This window comes from Bufo gargarizans, chromosome 5 (genome assembly GCF_014858855.1).
Source record: "Bufo gargarizans isolate SCDJY-AF-19 chromosome 5, ASM1485885v1, whole genome shotgun sequence".
Lineage (NCBI taxonomy): Eukaryota > Metazoa > Chordata > Amphibia > Anura > Bufonidae > Bufo > Bufo gargarizans.
The window spans coordinates 187,408,842-187,436,650 of NC_058084.1; positions in this window are offsets into that span (position 1 = coordinate 187,408,842).

Genomic DNA, 27,809 nt, shown 5'->3' on the forward strand with positions numbered 1-27,809 from the left:
TCAAATTTTATCCTGCTAAATCTGTCGTTACTGCTGTACTGTTGTGGCTGGGCAAGTTATTTAGTGTCCGTCAAAGCACATTTTTTGTTCTGGGTTGAAATACAATTCCCAATTTAGCAATTTCCTAATTTAGTGGTTTCTGCTGTATCAGGCCTACTTTAAATACATCCCTAAAATGGTATATCAGAATCAAGGTGCTGATAGGGTCATTCTCAATAACTTCACACACACGCTACTGTGCATATCCCAGTCTAATTCTGTCCGTAAAACGTATACCTGTCACCCAGCGCCTACATACTAGGCCTCAAATTCATAGTCAGCTAAATCTGTGGTTACTGCTGTGCCTGTATTAGTGTAATACGGTACCTAAATAGATAGCCATATAGTGTTAGGTGTCTGTAAAAAAAGGCCTGAATTTGAATTCAATACATTGGGCCAAATAATATTTTTGTTGTTGTGGTGAACGATAACAATGAGGAAAACATCTAGTAAGGACGCGGACGTGGACATGGTCGTGGTGGTGTTAGTGACCCTCTGGTGCTGGGAGAGGACGTGGCCGTTCTGCCACATCCACACGTCCTAGTGTACCAACTACCTCAGGTCCCAGTAGCCGCCAGAATTTACAGCGATATATGGTGGGGCCCAATGCCGTTCTAAGGATGGTAAGGCCTGAGCAGGTACAGGCATTAGTCAATTGGGTGGCCGACAGTGGATCCAGCACGTTCACATTATCTCCCACCCAGTCTTCTGCAGAAAGCGCACAGATGGCGCCTGAAAACCAACCCCATCAGTCTGTCACATCACCCCCATGCATATCAGGGAAACTGTCTGAGCCTCAAGTTATGCAGCAGTCTCTTATGCTGTTTGAAGACTCTGCTGGCAGGGTTTCCCAAGGGCATCCACCTAGCCCTTCCCCAGCGGTGGAAGACATAGAATGCACTGACGCACAACCACTTATGTTTCCTGATGATGAGGACATGGGAATACCACCTCAGCAAGTCTCTGATGATGACGAAACACAGGTGCCAACTGCTGCGTCTTTCTGCAGTGTGCAGACTGAACAGGAGGTCAGGGATCAAGACTGGGTGGAAGACGATGCAGGGGACGATGAGGTCCTAGACCCCACATGGAATGAAGGTCGTGCCACTGACTTTCACAGTTCGGAGGAAGAGGCAGTGGTGAGACCGAGCCAACAGCGTAGCAAAAGAGGGAGCAGTGGGCAAAAGCAGAACACCCGCCGCCAAGAGACTCCGCCTGCTACTGACCGCCGCCATCTGGGACCGAGCACCCCAAAGGCAGCTTCAAGGAGTTCCCTGGCATGGCACTTCTTCAAACAATGTGCTGACGACAAGACCCGAGTGGTTTGCACGCTGTGCCATCAGAGCCTGAAGCGAGGCATTAACGTTCTGAACCTTAGCACAACCTGCATGACCAGGCACCTGCATGCAAAGCATGAACTGCAGTGGAGTAAACACCTTAAAAACAAGGAAGTCACTCAGGCTCCCCCTGCTACCTCTTCTGCTGCTGCCGCCTCGGCCTCTTCTGCTGCTGCCGCCTCGGCCTCTTCTGCTGCTGCCGCCTCGGCCTCTTCCTCCGCCTCTGGAGGAACGTTGGCACCTGCCGCCCAGCAAACAGGGGATGTACCACCAACACCACCACCACCTCCGTCACCAAGCATCTCAACCATGTCACACGGCAGCGTTCAGCTCTCCATCTCACAAACATTTGAGAGAAAGCGTAAATTCCCACCTAGCCACCCTCGATCCCTGGCCCTGAATGCCAGCATTTCTAAACTACTGGCCTATGAAATGCTGTCATTTAGGCTGGTGGACACAGACAGCTTCAAACAGCTCATGTCGCTTGCTGTCCCACAGTATGTTGTTCCCAGCCGCCACTACTTCTCCAAGAGAGCCGTGCCTTCCCTGCACAACCAAGTATCCGATAAAATCAAGTGTGCACTGCGCAACGCCATCTGTAGCAAGGTCCACCTAACCACAGATACGTGGACCAGTAAGCACGGCCAGGGACGCTATATCTCCCTAACTGCACACTGGGTAAATGTAGTGGCAGCTGGGCCCCAGGCGGAGAGCTGTTTGGCGCACGTCCTTCCGCCGCCAAGGATCGCAGGGCAACATTCTTTGCCTCCTGTTGCCACCTCCTCCTTCTCGGCTTCCTCCTCCTCTTCTTCCACCTGCTCATCCAGTCAGCCACACACCTTCACCACCAACTTCAGCACAGCCCGGGGTAAACGTCAGCAGGCCATTCTGAAACTCATATGTTTGGGGGACAGGCCCCACACCGCACAGGAGTTGTGGCGTGGTATAGAACAACAGACCGACGAGTGGTTGCTGCCGGTGAGCCTCAAGCCCGGCCTGGTGGTGTGCGATAATGGGCGAAATCTCGTTGCAGCTCTGGGACTAGCCGGTTTGACGCACATCCCTTGCCTGGCGCATGTGCTGAATTTGGTGGTGCAGAAGTTCATTCACAACTACCCCGACATGTCAGAGCTGCTGCATAAAGTGCGGGCCGTCTGTTCGCGCTTCCGGCGTTCACATCCTGCCGCTGCTCGCCTGTCTGCGCTACAGCGTAACTTCGGCCTTCCCGCTCACCGCCTCATATGCGACGTGCCCACCAGGTGGAACTCCACCTTGCACATGCTGGACAGACTGTGCGAGCAGCAGCAGGCCATAGTGGAGTTTCAGCTGCAGCACGCACGGGTCAGTCGCACTAGCGGAACAGCACCACTTCACCACCAATGACTGGGCCTCCATGCGAGACCTGTGTGCCCTGTTGCGCTGTTTCGAGTACTCCACCAACATGGCCAGTGGCGATGACGCCGTTATCAGCGTTACAATACCACTTCTATGTCTCCTTGAGAAAACACTTAGGGCGATGATGGAAGAGGAGGTGGCCCAGGAGGAGGAGGAGGAGGAGGAAGAGGGGTCATTTTTAGCACTTTCAGGCCAGTCTCTTCGAAGTGACTCAGAGGGAGGTTTTTTGCAACAGCAGAGGCCAGGTACAAATGTGGCCAGCCAGGGCCCACTACTGGAGGACGAGGAGGACGAGGATGAGGAGGAGGTGGAGGAGGATGAGGATGAAGCATGGTCACAGCGGGGTGGCACCCAACGCAGCTCGGGCCCATCACTGGTGCGTGGCTGGGGGGAAAGGCAGGACGATGACGATACGCCTCCCACAGAGGACAGCTTGTCCTTACCCCTGGGCAGCCTGGCACACATGAGCGACTACATGCTGCAGTGCCTGCGCAACGACAGCAGAGTTGCCCACATTTTAACGTGTGCGGACTACTGGGTTGCCACCCTGCTGGATCCACGCTACAAAGACAATGTGCCCACCTTACTTCCTGCACTGGAGCGTGATAGGAAGATGCGCGAGTACAAGCGCACGTTGGTAGACGCGCTACTGAGAGCATTCCCAAATGTCACAGGGGAACAAGTGGAAGCCCAAGGCCAAGGCAGAGGAGGAGCAAGAGGTCGCCAAGGCAGCTGTGTCACGGCCAGCTCCTCTGAGGGCAGGGTTAGCATGGCAGAGATGTGGAAAAGTTTTGTCAACACGCCACAGCTAACTGCACCACCACCTGATACGCAACGTGTTAGCAGGAGGCAACATTTCACTAACATGGTGGAACAGTACGTGTGCACACCCCTCCACGTACTGACTGATGGTTCGGCCCCATTCAACTTCTGGGTCTCTAAATTGTCCACGTGGCCAGAGCTAGCCTTTTATGCCTTGGAGGTGCTGGCCTGCCCGGCGGCCAGCGTTTTGTCTGAACGTGTATTCAGCACGGCAGGGGGCGTCATTACAGACAAACGCAGCCGCCTGTCTACAGCCAATGTGGACAAGCTGACGTTCATAAAAATGAACCAGGCATGGATCCCACAGGACCTGTCCGTCCCTTGTCCAGATTAGACATTAACTACCTCCCCTTAACCATATATTATTGTACTCCAGGGCACTTCCTCATTCAATCCTATTTTTATTTTCATTTTACCATTATATTGCGAGGCTACCCAAAGTTGAATGAACCTCTCCTCTGTCTGGGTGCCGGGGCCTAAATATATGCCAATGGACTGTTCCAATGTTGGGTGACGTGAAGCCTGATTCTCTGCTATGACATGCAGACTAATTCTCTGCTGACATGAAGCCAGATTCTCTGTTACGGGACCTCTCTCCTCTGCCTGGGTGCTGGGCCTAAATATATGACAATGGACTGTTGCAGTGGTGGCTGACGTGAAGCCTGATTCTCTGCTATGACATGCAGACTGATTCTCTGCTGACATGAAGCCAGATTCTCTGTTACGGGACCTCTCTCCTCTGCCTGGGTGCTGGGCCTAAATATATGACAATGGACTGTTGCAGTGGTGGCTGACGTGAAGCCTGATTCTCTGCTATGACATGCAGACTGATTCTCTGCTGACATGAAGCCAGATTCTCTGTTACGGGACCTCTCTCCTCTGCCTGGGTGCTGGGCCTAAATATATGACAATGGACTGTTGCAGTGGTGGCTGACGTGAAGCCTGATTCTCTGCTATGACATGCAGACTGATTCTCTGCTGACATGAAGCCAGATTCTCTGTTACGGGACCTCTCTCCTCTGCCTGGGTGCTGGGCCTAAATATATGACAATGGACTGTTGCAGTGGTGGCTGACGTGAAGCCTGATTCTCTGCTATGACATGCAGACTGATTCTCTGCTGACATGAAGACAGATTCTCTGTTACGGGACCTCTCTCCTCTGCCTGGGTGCTGGGCCTAAATATATGACAATGGACTGTTGCAGTGGTGGCTGACGTGAAGCCTGATTCTCTGCTATGACATGCAGACTGATTCTCTGCTGACATGAAGCCAGATCCTCTGTTACGGGACCTCTCTCCTCTGCCTGGGTGCTGGGCCTAAATATATGACAATGGACTGTTGCAGTGGTGGCTGACGTGAAGCCTGATTCTCTGCTATGACATGCAGACTGATTCTCTGCTGACATGAAGCCAGATCCTCTGTTACGGGACCTCTCTCCTCTGCCTGGGTGCTGGGCCTAAATATATGACAATGGACTGTTGCAGTGGTGGCTGACGTGAAGCCTGATTCTCTGCTATGACATGCAGACTGATTCTCTGCTGACATGAAGACAGATTCTCTGTTACGGGACCTCTCTCCTCTGCCTGGGTGCTGGGCCTAAATATATGACAATGGACTGTTGCAGTGGTGGCTGACGTGAAGCCTGATTCTCTGCTATGACATGCAGACTGATTCTCTGCTGACATGAAGCCAGATTCTCTGTTACGGGACCTCTCTCCTCTGCCTGGGTGCTGGGCCTAAATATATGACAATGGACTGTTGCAGTGGTGGCTGACGTGAAGCCTGATTCTCTGCTATGACATGCAGACTGATTCTCTGCTGACATGAAGCCAGATTCCTCTGTTACGGGACCTCTCTCCTCTGCCTGGGTGCTGGGCCTAAATATATGACAATGGACTGTTGCAGTGGTGGCTGACGTGAAGCCTGATTCTCTGCTATGACATGCAGACTGATTCTCTGCTGACATGAAGACAGATTCTCTGTTACGGGACCTCTCTCCTCTGCCTGGGTGCTGGGCCTAAATATATGACAATGGACTGTTGCAGTGGTGGCTGACGTGAAGCCTGATTCTCTGCTATGACATGCAGACTGATTCTCTGCTGACATGAAGCCAGATCCTCTGTTACGGGACCTCTCTCCTCTGCCTGGGTGCTGGGCCTAAATATATGACAATGGACTGTTGCAGTGGTGGCTGACGTGAAGCCTGATTCTCTGCTATGACATGCAGACTGATTCTCTGCTGACATGAAGACAGATTCTCTGTTACGGGACCTCTCTCCTCTGCCTGGGTGCTGGGCCTAAATATATGACAATGGACTGTTGCAGTGGTGGCTGACGTGAAGCCTGATTCTCTGCTATGACATGCAGACTGATTCTCTGCTGACATGAAGCCAGATTCTCTGTTACGGGACCTCTCTCCTCTGCCTGGGTGCTGGGCCTAAATATATGACAATGGACTGTTGCAGTGGTGGCTGACGTGAAGCCTGATTCTCTGCTATGACATGCAGACTGATTCTCTGCTGACATGAAGACAGATTCTCTGTTACGGGACCTCTCTCCTCTGCCTGGGTGCTGGGCCTAAATATATGCCAATGGACTGTTGCAGTGGTGGCTGACGTGAAGCCTGATTCTCTGCTATGACATGCAGACTGATTCTCTGCTGACATGAAGCCAGATTCCTCTGTTACGGGACCTCTCTCCTCTGCCTGGGTGCTGGGCCTAAATATATGACAATGGACTGTTGCAGTGGTGGCTGACGTGAAGCCTGATTCTCTGCTATGACATGCAGACTGATTCTCTGCTGACATGAAGACAGATTCTCTGTTACGGGACCTCTCTCCTCTGCCTGGGTGCTGGGCCTAAATATATGCCAATGGACTGTTGCAGTGGTGGCTGACGTGAAGCCTGATTCTCTGCTATGACATGCAGACTGATTCTCTGCTGACATGAAGCCAGATTCCTCTGTTACGGGACCTCTCTCCTCTGCCTGGGTGCTGGGCCTAAATATATGACAATGGACTGTTGCAGTGGTGGCTGACGTGAAGCCTGATTCTCTGCTATGACATGCAGACTGATTCTCTGCTGACATGAAGCCAGATTCTCTGTTACGGGACCTCTCTCCTCTGCCTGGGTGCTGGGCCTAAATATATGACAATGGACTGTTGCAGTGGTGGCTGACGTGAAGCCTGATTCTCTGCTATGACATGCAGACTGATTCTCTGCTGACATGAAGCCAGATTCTCTGTTACGGGACCTCTCTCCTCTGCCTGGGTGCTGGGCCTAAATATATGACAATGGACTGTTGCAGTGGTGGCTGACGTGAAGCCTGATTCTCTGCTATGACATGCAGACTGATTCTCTGCTGACATGAAGACAGATTCTCTGTTACGGGACCTCTCTCCTCTGCCTGGGTGCTGGGCCTAAATATATGCCAATGGACTGTTGCAGTGGTGGCTGACGTGAAGCCTGATTCTCTGCTATGACATGCAGACTGATTCTCTGCTGACATGAAGACAGATTCTCTGTTACGGGACCTCTCTCCTCTGCCTGGGTGCTGGGCCTAAATATATGCCAATGGACTGTTGCAGTGGTGGCTGACGTGAAGCCTGATTCTCTGCTATGACATGCAGACTGATTCTCTGCTGACATGAAGCCAGATTCTCTGTTACGGGACCTCTCTCCTCTGCCTGGGTGCTGGGCCTAAATATATGCCAATGGACTGTTGCAGTGGTGGCTGACGTGAAGCCTGATTCTCTGCTATGACATGCAGACTGATTCTCTGCTGACATGAAGCCAGATCCTCTGTTACGGGACCTCTCTCCTCTGCCTGGGTGCTGGGCCTAAATATATGACAATGGACTGTTGCAGTGGTGGCTGACGTGAAGCCTGATTCTCTGCTATGACATGCAGACTGATTCTCTGCTGACATGAAGACAGATTCTCTGTTACGGGACCTCTCTCCTCTGCCTGGGTGCTGGGCCTAAATATATGACAATGGACTGTTGCAGTGGTGGCTGACGTGAAGCCTGATTCTCTGCTATGACATGCAGACTGATTCTCTGCTGACATGAAGCCAGATTCCTCTGTTACGGGACCTCTCTCCTCTGCCTGGGTGCTGGGCCTAAATATATGACAATGGACTGTTGCAGTGGTGGCTGACGTGAAGCCTGATTCTCTGCTATGACATGCAGACTGATTCTCTGCTGACATGAAGCCAGATTCTCTGTTACGGGACCTCTCTCCTCTGCCTGGGTGCTGGGCCTAAATATATGCCAATGGACTGTTGCAGTGGTGGCTGACGTGAAGCCTGATTCTCTGCTATGACATGCAGACTGATTCTCTGCTGACATGAAGCCAGATTCTCTGTTACGGGACCTCTCTCCTCTGCCTGGGTGCTGGGCCTAAATATATGACAATGGACTGTTGCAGTGGTGGCTGACGTGAAGCCTGATTCTCTGCTATGACATGCAGACTGATTCTCTGCTGACATGAAGCCAGATTCTCTGTTACGGGACCTCTCTCCTCTGCCTGGGTGCTGGGCCTAAATATATGACAATGGACTGTTGCAGTGGTGGCTGACGTGAAGCCTGATTCTCTGCTATGACATGCAGACTGATTCTCTGCTGACATGAAGCCAGATTCTCTGTTACGGGACCTCTCTCCTCTGCCTGGGTGCTGGGCCTAAATATATGACAATGGACTGTTGCAGTGGTGGCTGACGTGAAGCCTGATTCTCTGCTATGACATGCAGACTGATTCTCTGCTGACATGAAGCCAGATTCTCTGTTACGGGACCTCTCTCCTCTGCCTGGGTGCTGGGCCTAAATATATGACAATGGACTGTTGCAGTGGTGGCTGACGTGAAGCCTGATTCTCTGCTATGACATGCAGACTGATTCTCTGCTGACATGAAGCCAGATTCTCTGTTACGGGACCTCTCTCCTCTGCCTGGGTGCTGGGCCTAAATATATGACAATGGACTGTTGCAGTGGTGGCTGACGTGAAGCCTGATTCTCTGCTATGACATGCAGACTGATTCTCTGCTGACATGAAGACAGATTCTCTGTTACGGGACCTCTCTCCTCTGCCTGGGTGCTGGGCCTAAATATATGCCAATGGACTGTTGCAGTGGTGGCTGACGTGAAGCCTGATTCTCTGCTATGACATGCAGACTGATTCTCTGCTGACATGAAGCCAGATTCCTCTGTTACGGGACCTCTCTCCTCTGCCTGGGTGCTGGGCCTAAATATATGACAATGGACTGTTGCAGTGGTGGCTGACGTGAAGCCTGATTCTCTGCTATGACATGCAGACTGATTCTCTGCTGACATGAAGCCAGATTCTCTGTTACGGGACCTCTCTCCTCTGCCTGGGTGCTGGGCCTAAATATATGACAATGGACTGTTGCAGTGGTGGCTGACGTGAAGCCTGATTCTCTGCTATGACATGCAGACTGATTCTCTGCTGACATGAAGCCAGATTCTCTGTTACGGGACCTCTCTCCTCTGCCTGGGTGCTGGGCCTAAATATATGACAATGGACTGTTGCAGTGGTGGCTGACGTGAAGCCTGATTCTCTGCTATGACATGCAGACTGATTCTCTGCTGACATGAAGCCAGATTCTCTGTTACGGGACCTCTCTCCTCTGCCTGGGTGCTGGGCCTAAATATATGACAATGGACTGTTGCAGTGGTGGCTGACGTGAAGCCTGATTCTCTGCTATGACATGCAGACTGATTCTCTGCTGACATGAAGCCAGATTCTCTGTTACGGGACCTCTCTCCTCTGCCTGGGTGCTGGGCCTAAATATATGACAATGGACTGTTGCAGTGGTGGCTGACGTGAAGCCTGATTCTCTGCTATGACATGCAGACTGATTCTCTGCTGACATGAAGCCAGATCCTCTGTTACGGGACCTCTCTCCTCTGCCTGGGTGCTGGGCCTAAATATATGACAATGGACTGTTGCAGTGGTGGCTGACGTGAAGCCTGATTCTCTGCTATGACATGCAGACTGATTCTCTGCTGACATGAAGCCAGATTCCTCTGTTACGGGACCTCTCTCCTCTGCCTGGGTGCTGGGCCTAAATATATGACAATGGACTGTTGCAGTGGTGGCTGACGTGAAGCCTGATTCTCTGCTATGACATGCAGACTGATTCTCTGCTGACATGAAGACAGATTCTCTGTTACGGGACCTCTCTCCTCTGCCTGGGTGCTGGGCCTAAATATATGACAATGGACTGTTGCAGTGGTGGCTGACGTGAAGCCTGATTCTCTGCTATGACATGCAGACTGATTCTCTGCTGACATGAAGACAGATTCTCTGTTACGGGACCTCTCTCCTCTGCCTGGGTGCTGGGCCTAAATATATGACAATGGACTGTTGCAGTGGTGGCTGACGTGAAGCCTGATTCTCTGCTATGACATGCAGACTGATTCTCTGCTGACATGAAGCCAGATCCTCTGTTACGGGACCTCTCTCCTCTGCCTGGGTGCTGGGCCTAAATATATGACAATGGACTGTTGCAGTGGTGGCTGACGTGAAGCCTGATTCTCTGCTATGACATGCAGACTGATTCTCTGCTGACATGAAGCCAGATCCTCTGTTACGGGACCTCTCTCCTCTGCCTGGGTGCTGGGCCTAAATATATGACAATGGACTGTTGCAGTGGTGGCTGACGTGAAGCCTGATTCTCTGCTATGACATGCAGACTGATTCTCTGCTGACATGAAGACAGATTCTCTGTTACGGGACCTCTCTCCTCTGCCTGGGTGCTGGGCCTAAATATATGACAATGGACTGTTGCAGTGGTGGCTGACGTGAAGCCTGATTCTCTGCTATGACATGCAGACTGATTCTCTGCTGACATGAAGCCAGATCCTCTGTTACGGGACCTCTCTCCTCTGCCTGGGTGCTGGGCCTAAATATATGACAATGGACTGTTGCAGTGGTGGCTGACGTGAAGCCTGATTCTCTGCTATGACATGCAGACTGATTCTCTGCTGACATGAAGCCAGATCCTCTGTTACGGGACCTCTCTCCTCTGCCTGGGTGCTGGGCCTAAATATATGACAATGGACTGTTGCAGTGGTGGCTGACGTGAAGCCTGATTCTCTGCTATGACATGCAGACTGATTCTCTGCTGACATGAAGACAGATTCTCTGTTACGGGACCTCTCTCCTCTGCCTGGGTGCTGGGCCTAAATATATGACAATGGACTGTTGCAGTGGTGGCTGACGTGAAGCCTGATTCTCTGCTATGACATGCAGACTGATTCTCTGCTGACATGAAGCCAGATTCCTCTGTTACGGGACCTCTCTCCTCTGCCTGGGTGCTGGGCCTAAATATATGACAATGGACTGTTGCAGTGGTGGCTGACGTGAAGCCTGATTCTCTGCTATGACATGCAGACTGATTCTCTGCTGACATGAAGACAGATTCTCTGTTACGGGACCTCTCTCCTCTGCCTGGGTGCTGGGCCTAAATATATGACAATGGACTGTTGCAGTGGTGGCTGACGTGAAGCCTGATTCTCTGCTATGACATGCAGACTGATTCTCTGCTGACATGAAGACAGATTCTCTGTTACGGGACCTCTCTCCTCTGCCTGGGTGCTGGGCCTAAATATATGACAATGGACTGTTGCAGTGGTGGCTGACGTGAAGCCTGATTCTCTGCTATGACATGCAGACTGATTCTCTGCTGACATGAAGACAGATTCTCTGTTACGGGACCTCTCTCCTCTGCCTGGGTGCTGGGCCTAAATATATGACAATGGACTGTTGCAGTGGTGGCTGACGTGAAGCCTGATTCTCTGCTATGACATGCAGACTGATTCTCTGCTGACATGAAGCCAGATCCTCTGTTACGGGACCTCTCTCCTCTGCCTGGGTGCTGGGCCTAAATATATGACAATGGACTGTTGCAGTGGTGGCTGACGTGAAGCCTGATTCTCTGCTATGACATGCAGACTGATTCTCTGCTGACATGAAGCCAGATTCTCTGTTACGGGACCTCTCTCCTCTGCCTGGGTGCTGGGCCTAAATATATGCCAATGGACTGTTGCAGTGGTGGCTGACATGAAGCCTGATTCTCTGCTATGACATGCAGACTGATTCTCTGCTGACATGAAGCCAGATTCCTCTGTTACGGGACCTCTCTCCTCTGCCTGGGTGCTGGGCCTAAATATATGCCAATGGACTGTTGCAGTGGTGGCTGACGTGAAGCCTGATTCTCTGCTATGACATGCAGACTGATTCTCTGCTGACATGAAGCCAGATTCCTCTGTTACGGGACCTCTCTCCTCTGCCTGGGTGCTGGGCCTAAATATATGCAAATGGACTGTTGCAGTGGTGGCTGACAGTGAAGCCTGATTCTCTGCTATGACATGCAGACTGATTCTCTGCTGACATGAAGCCAGATTCCTCTGTTACGGGACCTCTCTCCTCTGCCTGGGTGCTGGGCCTAAATATATGACAATGGACTGTTGCAGTGGTGGCTGACGTGAAGCCTGATTCTCTGCTATGACATGCAGACTGATTCTCTGCTGACATGAAGACAGATTCTCTGTTACGGGACCTCTCTCCTCTGCCTGGGTGCTGGGCCTAAATATATGCCAATGGACTGTTGCAGTGGTGGCTGACGTGAAGCCTGATTCTCTGCTATGACATGCAGACTGATTCTCTGCTGACATGAAGACAGATTCTCTGTTACGGGACCTCTCTCCTCTGCCTGGGTGCTGGGCCTAAATATATGCCAATGGACTGTTGCAGTGGTGGCTGACGTGAAGCCTGATTCTCTGCTATGACATGCAGACTGATTCTCTGCTGACATGAAGCCAGATCCTCTGTTACGGGACCTCTCTCCTCTGCCTGGGTGCTGGGCCTAAATATATGCCAATGGACTGTTGCAGTGGTGGCTGACGTGAAGCCTGATTCTCTGCTATGACATGCAGACTGATTCTCTGCTGACATGAAGCCAGATCCTCTGTTACGGGACCTCTCTCCTCTGCCTGGGTGCTGGGCCTAAATATATGACAATGGACTGTTGCAGTGGTGGCTGACGTGAAGCCTGATTCTCTGCTATGACATGCAGACTGATTCTCTGCTGACATGAAGACAGATTCTCTGTTACGGGACCTCTCTCCTCTGCCTGGGTGCTGGGCCTAAATATATGACAATGGACTGTTGCAGTGGTGGCTGACGTGAAGCCTGATTCTCTGCTATGACATGCAGACTGATTCTCTGCTGACATGAAGCCAGATCCTCTGTTACGGGACCTCTCTCCTCTGCCTGGGTGCTGGGCCTAAATATATGACAATGGACTGTTGCACTGGTGGCTGACGTGAAGCCTGATTCTCTGCTATGACATGCAGACTGATTCTCTGCTGACATGAAGACAGATTCTCTGTTACGGGACCTCTCTCCTCTGCCTGGGTGCTGGGCCTAAATATATGCCAATGGACTGTTGCAGTGGTGGCTGACGTGAAGCCTGATTCTCTGCTATGACATGCAGACTGATTCTCTGCTGACATGAAGCCAGATCCTCTGTTACGGGACCTCTCTCCTCTGCCTGGGTGCTGGGCCTAAATATATGACAATGGACTGTTGCACTGGTGGCTGACGTGAAGCCTGATTCTCTGCTATGACATGCAGACTGATTCTCTGCTGACATGAAGACAGATTCTCTGTTACGGGACCTCTCTCCTCTGCCTGGGTGCTGGGCCTAAATATATGACAATGGACTGTTGCAGTGGTGGCTGACGTGAAGCCTGATTCTCTGCTATGACATGCAGACTGATTCTCTGCTGACATGAAGACAGATTCTCTGTTACGGGACCTCTCTCCTCTGCCTGGGTGCTGGGCCTAAATATATGCCAATGGACTGTTGCAGTGGTGGCTGACGTGAAGCCTGATTCTCTGCTATGACATGCAGACTGATTCTCTGCTGACATGAAGCCAGATTCTCTGTTACGGGACCTCTCTCCTCTGCCTGGGTGCTGGGCCTAAATATATGACAATGGACTGTTGCAGTGGTGGCTGACGTGAAGCCTGATTCTCTGCTATGACATGCAGACTGATTCTCTGCTGACATGAAGACCGATTCTCTGTTACGGGACCTCTCTCCTCTGCCTGGGTGCTGGGCCTAAATATATGACAATGGACTGTTGCAGTGGTGGCTGACGTGAAGCCTGATTCTCTGCTATGACATGCAGACTGATTCTCTGCTGACATGAAGACAGATTCTCTGTTACGGGACCTCTCTCCTCTGCCTGGGTGCTGGGCCTAAATATATGCCAATGGACTGTTGCAGTGGTGGCTGACATGAAGCCTGATTCTCTGCTATGACATGCAGAATGATTCTCTGCTGACATGAAGCCAGATCCTCTGTTACGGGACCTCTCGCCTCTGCCTGGCTGCTGGGCCTAAATATATGCCAATGGACTGTTGCAGTGGTGGCTGACATGAAGCCTGATTCTCTGCTATGACATGTAGACTGATTCTCTGCTGACATGAAGCCAGATCCTCTGTTACGGGACCTCTCTCCTCTGCCTGGGTGCTGGGCCTAAAAATATGCAAATGGACTGTTGCAGTGGTGGCTGACATGAAGCCTGATTCTCTGCTATGACATGCAGACTGATTCTCTGCTGACATGAAGCCAGATCCTCTGTTACGGGACCTCTCTCCTCTGCCTGGGTGCTGGGCCTAAATATATGACAATGGACTGTTGCACTGGTGGCTGACGTGAAGCCTGATTCTCTGCTATGACATGCAGACTGATTCTCTGCTGACATGAAGCCAGATCCTCTGTTACGGGACCTCTCTCCTCTGCCTGGGTGCTGGGCCTAAATATATGCCAATGGACTGTTGCAGTGGTGGCTGACGTGAAGCCTGATTCTCTGCTATGACATGCAGACTGATTCTCTGCTGACATGAAGACAGATTCTCTGTTACGGGACCTCTCTCCTCTGCCTGGGTGCTGGGCCTAAATATATGCCAATGGACTGTTGCAGTGGTGGCTGACATGAAGCCTGATTCTCTGCTATGACATGCAGAATGATTCTCTGCTGACATGAAGCCAGATCCTCTGTTACGGGACCTCTCTCCTCTGCCTGGGTGCTGGGCCTAAATGTATGCCAATGGACTGTTGCAGTGGTGGCTGACATGAAGCCTGATTCTCTGCTATGACATGCAGACTGATTCTCTGCTGACATGAAGCCAGATCCTCTGTTACGGGACCTCTCTCCTCTGCCTGGGTGCTGGGCCTAAATATATGACAATGGACTGTTGCACTGGTGGCTGACGTGAAGCCTGATTCTCTGCTATGACATGCAGACTGATTCTCTGCTGATATGAAGACAGATTCTCTGTTACGGGACCTCTCTCCTCTGCCTGGGTGCTGGGCCTAAATATCTGACAATGGACTGTTGCAGTGGTGGCTGACGTGAAGCCTGATTCTCTGCTATGACATGCAGACTGATTCTCTGCTGACATGAAGACAGATTCTCTGTTACGGGACCTCTCTCCTCTGCCTGGGTGCTGGGCCTAAATATATGACAATGGACTGTTGCACTGGTGGCTGACTAGAAGCCTGATTCTCTGCCATGACATGCAGACTGATTCTCTGCTGACATGAAGACAGATTCTCTGTTACGGGACCTCTCTCCTCTGCCTGGGTGCTGGGCCTAAATATATGACAATGGACTGTTGCAGTGGTGGCTGACGTGAAGCCTGATTCTCTGCTATGACATGCAGACTGATTCTCTGCTGACATGAAGACAGATTCTCTGTTACGGGACCTCTCTCCTCTGCCTGGGTGCTGGGCCTAAATATATGACAATGGACTGTTGCAGTGGTGGCTGACGTGAAGCCTGATTCTCTGCTATGACATGCAGACTGATTCTCTGCTGACATGAAGACAGATTCTCTGTTACGGGACCTCTCTCCTCTGCCTGGGTGCTGGGCCTAAATATATGACAATGGACTGTTGCAGTGGTGGCTGACGTGAAGCCAGATTCTCTGCTATGGGGCCTCTCTCCAATTGATATTGGTTAATTTTTATTTATTTTATTTTTATTTTTATTTTATTTCATTTCCCTATCCACATTTGTTTGCATGGGATTTACCTACATGTTGCTGCCTTTTGCAGCCCTCTAGCCCTTTCCTGGGCTGTTTTACATCCTTTTTAGTGCCGAAAAGTTCGGGTCCCCATTGACTTCAATGGGGTTCGGGTTCGGGACGAAGTTCGGATCGGGTTCGGATCCCGAACCCGAACATTTCCGGGAAGTTCGGCCGAACTTCTCGAACCCGAACATCCAGGTGTCCGCTCAACTCTAAACATGAGTAATTGATAGGGAAATTATGTTGGGCAATTGAATTGTGTAACTTTTTAATTATTCTATTTAATTATACATTTTCTGATACAAAGAGTAAACTCGCTGAAAACATAATACCTCTTTAAAGTAGTTATCCCATGAAGACTATTGCTTATAGTTAAATCCAGGCCATAATTACTGTACAGTTTGTTTTTCAAATCTGGGGATATAAGCTTTTTTTTTTACATAAGTATGAACGCCAAACAATGTTTATAATAATGGGCTTAATTATTATAAACAATATTCTTTGTTTGACAACCCCTTTAAGGATTTTGAGAAAAATAGACATAGTATTGAACTTTTCTGAAGCATACAGGTATACAGAACATGCCTAAATAAAGCAAACCCTGGTGTGTATTGTCACAAAGGCAAACAGACTCCTATATGGATGCTATGGCGTGCAAAACTGCAACAGCAAGTATCTCAAAATGCAAATCCCCACCATGACAATTAAATGCATAACTATACCTGGCAATGCATTTTGCCAAATATAGGAAATTTGATACAAATGTTGTATGATCTGTGAAAACAAACATGTATTAATATTGTTTTTTGTCGAGCCATCTCAAATTGCATTTTTCAAATTACATTTACAGGATGAAATTGCAAAATTCAATACAGCTTAATTTACAGCTGACAGAAGAATGTCTTCTTGGACATCAGGGTCTGTATGATCAAGGCTGACATTCCAAGTGCAGGATCTAAGATTATTCTGCAGGAAGCTTTATTGAGTGCTGGATTGCTGTTATTGATGATCACTCCGAGTGACATTCAAGATAATGTACTCTTTGCTGAAAGTTATTTCCGGATTGTTAGGATTTGTTGTGGTTTAAACGGGTTACAGCAATCTAATATTATGGATGCCATTAATAAGAACACAGAGAAGTAAAGATGTCTCGGAGGAATAACTGCAGGAGCCCTTTGCCTTCTAAAAACAGAATAGATATAGTGAAGTAATTTCAGACATGTATAGAAAAGTGAAGTCCACTCAACTGTGAAGGTGGCTTTATTTATAGTGTGCAGGTCCTAAAAGGGTCACCTCTAAAGGTTGGTCCAGCATTCAGAAAGAATAAATAGTAATAACTTGTAAGTGAGTGAACTTAGGAACATGATCTTTATCTGACCTTGTCAAATGGTGCAGAATAGCACAGTCTCCTTTCCAGGCCATATTCACATTGCTTGCTGCCCTGGGAACTGAGATTGATTATTGCCCATTTTATGGGCTGACACTCTTCTCAACACTAAGGGGGAGATGTGACATTTAGTTTGCGTTAAAAAGAGGCAAACTTTTTAAGTGTGACTTTTAAAAAAAATAGTCACAAGTGGCGGTTTTTACTCCTCCCTCATTACTGTTCTGAAAGGGGCGTGGCCAGCCACAGAGACAAAATTATCTTTATTTACACCAGATTTCTGGAGCAAATAAAGCCAGAAATCTATGGCAGAAATCTGGACCAACCTTTGTCTGCTGTAGTCTTGATAAATTTCCCCCTAAGTTTTTCCTTTATTAATTTTTCTAGTGAGATTGGTATCATAATACCTATATATTGCATACCACAGTATCTAGCCCACTCATAAACATGAGTCACACACATGCAGTACATACATTTAAACATATAGACAAAAGATGTGCAGACACATGTACCCATAGGGACACTAACTTTAAACAGGCATGGTCACATATGCACACTCTCCACATACAGTACATACATTCACCTTTACTAACATGCAGGCATGCACACACATACTTACTACATACATGTGTAACACCCCAGAGTTGTCTTACTACATGCCTCTACCCTGCTACTATATTCTAAGAGCCTTTATACTGTCATCTGATGTAATTTATATTATGTCCTCCAGAAATGTGCATAAACTATGTTAAATTTAATAGTTCATGTAATTATCCTGGTTACCAGCAGGTGGCAGCAACTCATTGGCAAGGACAAGTTACAGTTTAGTGTATCTAAGCTGGAATGGTTTATTCCAGCTTGACTCCTCCTGTGTGGAGAAGTGGGCTGGACCCACATCCTGCAGTATGGGTGGTGAAGGAAGTTAGAGTGAGTGCCAGCCACCCCCTGCTAGGGGAAGACTGTGTGATAGTGTTCAGGAAAACCCCTTCGTAGGGAAGACAGCAAGGAGATGTCCATATACATACCCATAAATTCTACCACACAAAACCGCTATATCGGTAGCTATCCAAAAGGGAAGAATAAAGCAATATAACTATGAACACCTTCCCAAATTAAAATATACCTTTTAATGAATATGCTTAAAAACTGGCCTGCAGCTGGCCTGCGTACAAAAAGAGGGTCAAGACAGCACATACAAAATTAACTATGTAATATCACCCAGTAATCGATATACTCAGTATTTACTCACGGTTAGCTGAAATTGCATAGGATACACGCACAAGCTATATAATCGAATTCAGTACTGAAATACTCAGTATTTACTCACGGTTAGCTGAAATCACATTGGATGAAGTAATTCTCGATAAAAATGGGCAGCCAGTGATGATGTAGCACGGAGGGGTTTATCCAGGAATGGTGATGCCAAAAGGTCCTTAGTGGATAGTATTCAATAGCCAAGGTCACCCTTATGGAAGATAGTATAAAATAAATAACCTAGATAACTCCCTATATAACCCTATAACTAGGCTCAGCCCAGGGACACCCCTTAAAGGCTCCCTGTCCTCGTACCTAACCTAGTATACCCTATAGCACCCTATCCTACAATACACTGAGTGAAAAACATAGATCACAACCTACTAACATATAAAAAGAACAAAAAACAGTTCCCAACGTTACGTTTCCCCAGCCGTTATGTATTGCGGCTGGTTCGCCAGGGGAAGTGGAGATTGATGCTCCAGCAGCAAAATCTCACAATGAAGATTTTCTATTAAATGTCCCACAATCGAGACCCTCTAGGAGCAGGAGCCCAGATGTAGGCTAAAGATGACCGGTGTCCCCATGTCTAATCCAAACTTGGCGCCTTATAAAGGATCCACCTACCCTTAGTCCCTCCGTCCCTTCCCCACTACCAAATCCCTCATGCATAGAATGTAAAGGTCCCAACTTATAGACAGAGCATTCCCCCATCTGGTCCATCAAATATGGGCTGAATAAGATAAATGTCCAGGGGTACCTAAAATCCGTATAGAAAGATATTCTTATTATATTGTTTTTAAGCATATTTATTAAAAGGTATATTTTACTTTGGGAAGATGTTCATGGTCATATACATACCCAGACTGAGCACGTTCAGCTCTGCTGGATGAAGAGAGCAGAAACTGCAGCCAAACTCCAGAGTTCCAGGAAGAAAGCATCACCTGAGAATCCATCTGTGAGATAAGTCCAGAGTCTTAGGAGAAGCCTATTCCTCCTCAGCTAGTCTGTCCCCACACAGCAGAAGCTAGTCCTGCCACAGTTACAGAGCTATCAAGCAGACGTTTATCATGCAAGCTCCACATTTAAAGCAGAAGTACTTATTCCTGCCAATGATTGCCAAAACCTGCTGGGACCAAGAGACCAAAGTTGTATACTGTTTGGATGCAAGTTATTTCAAGTAAAGCAACATTTGAACTTCATCTAAAAGTCTGGACATCATTTATTCTGCACTATTTATACTCCTACTATCACTACACTCAAATTTATTGCAAGTGAGCCAGGAGTCAGGAATCTGGCCGTACACTGGTAGGAGACACTGTGACACAACTAGCACACACTATAGAGACATTATAGGCCATTATCCCACTCTGGCATATCTAACCTGGGACGTGCGTTATAACACCTTGGAAGGGCCCTGGGATAGTACCCTGCGCACGCTGCAATTGGCGTCACGACAAATACAGAATATTATCCACCTGTACCTGGCCACTGAACATGCACACATGCAAACATTACATACTGGCACGTACACATGCATACTATATACTCACAAATAATAGTCCCTTAGATTTGTTCTAAAAGTGAAGAACAGGATTGCAGTATCGGTAGTGGAGAGCATGGGAAAGGGGGCACCAGGAAAGTCAGGGGTAACTTCAATTCAAAGGTAGAGTTCCCCTTAATGTACATTATTCACTGCCTAGACAAGCTTTCTGTCCCGGATTCTGTAACATTAGCCTGATCTTGGTGGAAGCAGCTACTTAAGAAAAAAATGTGCTCATTATAGTGCTACCCCTAAATTACCTGGTTATATATAGTTGCGTAGTTGGTAAGGTTGATAAAAGATACAGGTCCCTCAGTAGAGATGGCCTTGCGGTTTGCCTGGCGGTCGTTTCGCGGTGAACTTTGCACGTTCACAATTCGCCTAACATGCAAACTTATAGCGATGTCTGCTGGCGCCATATTTTTTTGCATTGCGTCTAACTTTGACCCATGACACATCCATCAGGTGGGACAGCACAGCCAATTGAGACGTTTCAGCACATGGACACACCCCCACTCTATAACAGAACCCGATCTGGCAGCCATTTTGCATTCTGTATTTTGCCAGTGTAGGGAGAGGTTGCTGTGTGGAGCAGGGACAGGATGTTAGGGACACCAAATGCTAACTAATAGAACCACAAAAGTCCTTTTAAGGACTGGTATAGGTGTGCTATCGATAGGTGTAATATACTTATAATATACGTTCTAACATAGAAAGTATATTATAGTACATTTGTATTGTGCAGCAGTTGTGTGCGGTTCTGCTGCGATACCGCAGCTATATAGAGGAATAGTGATGAGCGGCAGGGTTCATATTCGAATTTGCAATATTTCGCAAATATTTTGTTGAATATTAGCAAATTCGAATATTCGTTATATTCTATTTTTTTACAAAAAAAAAAAAAGGCATTGTAATGATTGTGTAATATGCAAATATCACGCAATCAATACAGGCGTGGTTCAAAAAAGAATATATAGCACTATATCGAATATCAACCTAAGCAGGGGGGAAACATAACTTTAGATGGAAAAAAATTACAAATATTCTAAAAAAATAATATATAGCACTATATTCAATATAGTGCTATATATTCCTTTTTGAACCACACCTGTATTGATCATGTAATATTCACATATTACGCAATTGTTACATAAAAAAATGACGTATATTCAAAAAACAAATATACAGCACTATGTTCGAAGTATTTGCGAATTCTTGAAGTTGCGATAAATATTCGTAATTCGAATATTCGTGCTCAACACTATAGAGGAACAAGCGCGATTGGAACAATTATTTGCAATGGGTGTGATATACCTGTTGCCCCAAAAGAAACTGATTGAGGGGTGTGATATACCTGCTTCCATAAAATTCTGATTGACGGCTGCGATATACCTGTTGCCCGAAATTAACAGGGTGGTATGATATAACTATTGTGGCAAAAAAAATTGAGGGGTGTGATATACCTGCTTTCACAAAATACTGATTATTGGATTTAATATACCTGCTTCCACAAAATACTGATTGAGGGCTGCATTATGCCTGTTACCACAAAATACTGATTAAGGGGTTTGATATACCTGCTTCCACCAAATACTGATGGAGGCCTGCGATATACCTGCTTCCACAAAATACTGATTAAGGGGATCGATATACCTATTTCCACCAAATAATGATTGAGGCCTGCGATATACCTGTTTACACAAAATACTGATTAAGGGGTTTGATATACCTGCTTCCACAAATACTGCTCTTCTCTAGGGACTTAGGTACAGGATCATTTTGAAAATGACAGGCAGAGGAAGAGGCAGACCATTCCACAGGGGTGGTAGGGGTCGGGCAGGTGCACCAGGCTGGAGCCTAAGTGGGAAGTTGGAGAAGGCGCATGCAATTACTTCAAAGGACGCACCAGAGTTGATTGAGTGGTTCATTCAGCCTTCTGCTTCTGCACCCTCCTCATCCTCTGTATCTTTCCCCTCCTCATTCTCTTTGTGCACCCCCAAAGACACCACCATCACCACCATAGCCCCTCCACTCGAGTCATAGTAGAATTAGTAGAATTATTTTCCCATCAATTACCAGACCTTACTGATGCGCAGCCATTCTTGACATCGGATGAGGAAGAGGAGGTAGCAACGGCCGCCACCCAGCGGTCTGACAAGGAGGGAGGTCCCCGCTGTTGCTGCCTTCTCCGAGATCTCAAATGTCAGTGGTGGTGAAGGTGACGATGATGATGTGTCGATGGACGTCACGTGGGTGCCCACAAGAGAGGAAGAGGAGGGGAGTTCAGAGGGAGAGACGGAGCAGCAGAGAGGGAGGAGAAGGAGGAGAAGCACAAGCAGGCAGAGCTTGCAGGGCACAGGAGGCAAAAAGCAGACTGAAAATGTATCTGGAGCGAGCCATCCACCATGCACGGTCACTTCTGGCGCTCCCAAGACGCCAGCACATGGCTCCGCAGTGTGGGCTTTTTTTTTTAAAGTGTCAATTGCTGACAATAGTGTTGCCGTCTGTAGCCTGTGCTGTCAACACATAAGTCGCAGTAAGCCCAACACTCACCTAAGGACGACTGCCTTAAGAAGGCACCTGGCCTCCCATCACCGAGCCCAGTGGGAGCAACGCTGTCAGAACGCACAAAACCACACTACCGGCGCTCCACATCCTGCCTCTTCTCCTCTCAACTCTACTCTCCTTCTCTTTGTCCTCCACTCCACCTTCCACCGTGCCATTTTCGCCTTCATCTGGCAGATAACATTTTTATCCGGTGATCACCTAATGCACCTCCAGCCACATAATCACAAGTTCTTTTCTGTCAGGTGAATGCAGAATTTTTGGGGCCTGTACTGGCCTACAGTAACATTTTTATCCGGTGAGCGCCTAATGTACCTCCAGCCACATCATCACAACTTCTTTTCTGTCAGGTGAATGCCTAATTTTTGGGGCCTGTACTGGCCTACAGTAAATTTTTTATCTGGTGATTGCCTAATGTACCTCCAGCCATATAATCACAAGTTATTTTCTGTCAGGTGAATGCCTAAAGTTTGAGGCCTGTACTGGCCTACAGTAAAATTTGTATCCAGTGACTGCCTAATGTACCTCCAGCCACATAATCACAAGTTATTTTCTGTCAGGTGAATGCCTAATTTTTGGGGCCTGTACTGGCCTACAGTAAAAAATGTATCCGGTGACCGCCTAATGCACCTCCAGCCACATAATCACAAGTTCTTTTCTGTCAGGTGAATGACTAGTTTTCGGGGCCTGTACTCCAGTGGCCTAAAATAATTTTCTTCTAGGCTCCAGCAGGGCACATTTTTGAGAGTTTCCCTTTAAGACGCATAAAAATGTTGCCTGCTTAAAACACATATTTTTTGTGGGAATTTTTGCCAATGATCCCCCTCTGGTATGTCACTGTCCATGTTGTGGGACTATTTGTACACTTCTAGTAAGTATTTGGTGGCTGCAAATATGACCTGAAGGTTTTTCAGGTTTGCCTGCCATTAAAGACAATGTGCCCGCCGTGAACGCGCATTTCGCGTTCGCAAACCTTCCTGGCCGATGTTCGTCCATCACTATCCATCAGGTTCTGCCTATAATCTGACTGCGTTGATCCAGAGGAATGCGAACAATGAGACAGATGCAAATTGACTGTATTAAGGATAAAGATGCGGAATTAGTAGCGCTATATAAGTGTGTATAATAATAATAATAATCTGTAATGACACGGAGTGCCATTACTTCTTCTTTTGACACCTTGCTACCATTTATTATGTGCTAATGCGTCATTTCTAATGTATTTCCTACAATGTTTAAATAAGATGTCGCACTAGGAAAAAATGGACCCCAAATCGGTGCACCTGTGTATTGAGACCACTCACTCAATGCAATAGGTAAATATTAAACAGTGTAACAGGGCACTCAAGAAATCGTGACCATGTGGTTGATGCAGTTTGATATCTTTATTGCTATTATGAATAATGTTATTCAAACAAATCAATTGTAAAAATCGATAGATGGATCGATAAAATGAATAAAAATGATTGTTTTACACAAAGACTAAGGGTAATATAGTGCAAATATCGACAGTCATAAAATACAATCTCTAATTCAATTGTTCAGTCCAATTTTAGTGTGTACACCTGGGAATTGATAAAGTCCAATCGAATATTGTTATGTCCCACTTCCAATTACAGCAGCGTCCCGCTGAAAACGAAGTAGATAGCGGCGTCCCGCTATAAAATTACTTGCAAGTAAATTTTACCTTATATCGACCGACTTTAGACTTTGGATCCTCTCCTCTCCTCAGAAGTGTCTGTGACACGGTGTATCAAGAGGTTTTTCTTAGACGACTCTGTGTTTCTGTTGGATTTAACTGCCAAGCCCACCAGATCTCAATCTATTGGTGGAAAGTCTGCAGTGGCGTTTATAACAGAGATATCCCGTCAAATGAGGCTTCCAAATGTAGTCTGTAAATCGGTCGGTTTGGGGTACTTTGCTCCTTCAATATAAAGATGGGGGGTGTAGCACCGGACGCGTTTCGGGGTCCAAGTTATTGCCCCTTCCTCAGTGGTATGCAGCACCCCTACCAATACCCCTCTTATATACTGTGTTTTCTGTGGACTCATTGGACACACCCATGAACATCAGATCCTGTTTTTCAATTCACCCAGGTGACCAAGATTGCTGTTTGGACTTGTTCTCAAAATGACAGTTTTTGAAGTAGTGTTTTCTAATACTTAGCAATATGCTATACTTATATAATTACACCTACTGATATAGCTTAAGCTTATCTTTCTCCTAGACTAAAAAACGCATGGTCACCCCATGCGTTTTTGCTGCGGTTTCCATGCGTTTTTCCGTTTTTTTTGTTTTTTTTTTCCCATTCAGCAAGCATTTGGTATAGTTTATACATAAATATGAATCATAAATAGTGATAATAAGTGAGGGGCACAAATGTACACATAAAACATTGTATGGACTCCAATAATAAATGTTCTTATAAATGTTAAAATGTTAAAAGAGATGAGATGAGATAAAAGACAAAATAAAATCTGAAATAGGTTGATGTATTTAAATGGAGACCCATGTGTAGAGAAGAAACCGAATATAATATATAAATATGCGGTTAGTTATCGACTCGTGGGTCCCCATAATACTCATAAAAATCCCAAAAGTTCGAATTCTGCATTAAGACCCTTGGGTATCAAGGAGTCGAATTCGAATATTCTCTTTGTTTCGAGTCTCGACATTCTCTCTATGTGATTGCCTCCTCTCCATTCTTTTTCAACTTTGTCTATCGCAAAGTACTTCATACTTGAAGGGTCCTGGTTATGACTAATTTTGAAGTGGTATGATAATGAGTGAATTTCAAATCCTTTCCGTATATTATTTATGTGTTCCGAAATCCGCTTTTTTAGTGTTTGCTTTGTCCTACCAATATATAGTCGTTTACATGGACATTCGATAGCATAAATTACATTTTCGGAACTACATGTCAAACAATCTTTAATTAAATGGCGGTGATTATTAATAGAGGATATTACCTCATTGGTTCTTTTCTGAAAAGATGTTGCTTTACAGTTGCCACAGGTGCCACATCTGAAAAAGCCTTGTAGGCCAATCCACTTTGAAATAGTGGAATCCTTATTCTGTTGTTGTTTCTTGACTGTAGGGGCCACTTTTAGACCCAAATTTGGGGCCTTTGTGAATGTTATTTTTGGATTTTGTGGCATTAGTGTGCCTATAATCTTGTCTTCCTGTAACAAATGCCAATGTTTCGTCATAATTTGGCGTATTTTCTTGTAGTCGTCACTAAAAGGCAAGATCATCTGCACACAATCCGTAGCCTCATCTAATTTTGGTATTATTTTTTCCTCAAAAAAAGCCTTCCTATCCATGTTTTTCACCTCTTGCAATGCTTTTTCTAAAATCTCGGTAGGATATTTCTTCTCCAAAAATGTATCCCTCATTTCATCCACTTCTAAGTCAAATTGGTTTTCTAGTGTGCAATTTCTTTTTACCCTTCGGAATTGTCCCTGTGGGATGTTACTTAGCCAACTCGGGAGGTGGCAACTATCAAATAAAATGTAACTATTCCTGGCAGTGGGTTTAATAAAGGTGCTACAAACTATATCCTTGTTTTGAATACTGATATTTAAGTCCAGGTATTCTATGCTTACCTGACTCGTTATACCTGTGAATTTCAGATTGCTATTATTGGAGTTGATGTCTCCCAAGAATGTTTGTAAGCTTTCTTCTCCACTTTGCCAGACAAAGAGAATGTCATCGATATAACGTTGCCAGAGCACCAGATCCGTAACCATCCTTGGCTGAATAACCAATCTCTCCCATTCAGCCATGAATAAATTAGCGTAGCTGGGGGCGAATCTGGTGCCCATGGCCGTCCCCTGTATCTGTAAATAAAAGTCTCCCTCAAAATTAAAATAGTTATGTTTTAAAATAAAATCTATCCCTTCTATTATGAAATCTATCTGCTCAACATTTAGTCGACCTTCTAGTGTCAGTTGGGATCTTACAGCCGCTTTCCCCTTCTCATGTTCTATTATCGTATATAGGGATTGGATGTCCAATGATCCCATTATCTAAGAGTCTTTAAATTTCAGTTGTTCTACTATTTGTATAATTTGTGTTGTGTCCTTGGTATAGGACTCTGTTTTTTGGACCCTTGGCTGTAACATTTGATCTATATATTGGGACAAATTGGACGTAAGGGATCCAATCCCTGATACTATAGGTCGACCTGGTGGATTCTGTTGATCTTTGTGTATTTTCGGTACACAATAGAACATGGGGATTCTTGGAGTTTTATTTATTAAAAATGTGTGCTCCTCACCAGTTAAAATGCCTTTCTCATGGCCCTTTCTACAAAAATCTAAAAGTTCTGCATAATACTGATTGGTGGGGTCATTAGGTAGTTTTTGGTAGGTGTTCTTGTCTGTTAGCTGTCTCAAACATTCCATATTGTACTTGGCTAGATCCTGGATCACAATGGATCCTCATTTATCTGCCGGACGTATTACTATATTGCTTTCTTTTTGTAATGATTTTAAAGCTTTTATTTCATCTTTAGTTAAATTATTCCGTTTATATTTGATACTATTTTTTACTTTCCGTATATCATTTTCAACACACTTCTTAAAACTTGCCATTTCATGACTTATTTCATTTCTTGGATTTTTTTTTATCTATTTTTGCACGTCGTGTGTACATATTGATCTCTATTGTCCATATCCCTAATTATAGGATTTTTGAGGAAGTACTTTTTCAGGCACAGCCGCCTAATAAATTTTTCTACCCCTATAAATGTATCAAATTTATTAAGGGTAATTGTGGGGGCAAATTTAAGACCTTTGTTTAATAATTGTTTTTGAGCTTCTGTCAAAGTTGTAGAGCTCAAATTGGTAATGCAGTCATTTATTATTGGGTCTTGTTCTGCGGTACCCCCTTCTTCTTCCTCCGTCCTCTTCGTGTTTTGTTCTGTCTCCCTCGTATGACCTTATTCTGTTTGGGTAATATTGTTGTTTGTGATTTCTCTAAGTGTTGGTGACGTGGGGTGTAAGGAGCCTGAGGCCTGTTCCTCAGGTTGTACTGGTGATCTCCCTGGTGATTGGTGTTGTGTATTTGAGTTTCCTCCTGTGATATTAAACGTTTGGTTCGTGTTCTGTGGTGGGGTGGGATCCTGTCTAAAAAAAAACCTGTCTATCCTCAAGTGTTTCAAAACGATTGTGGGTAGGTATAGTGTATTTACTTTTACGTGGGATCTCTTTGTCCACCATTAATTGTGGTTCGCTTAGTGTCACCCCTATGTTAATTATATCTTCATTTAAACTATCAGTGTTTTTATTTATGTTATACCCATTTTTGGGGGGAACAAATTTTTTTTAATTTTCCTATCTATTAT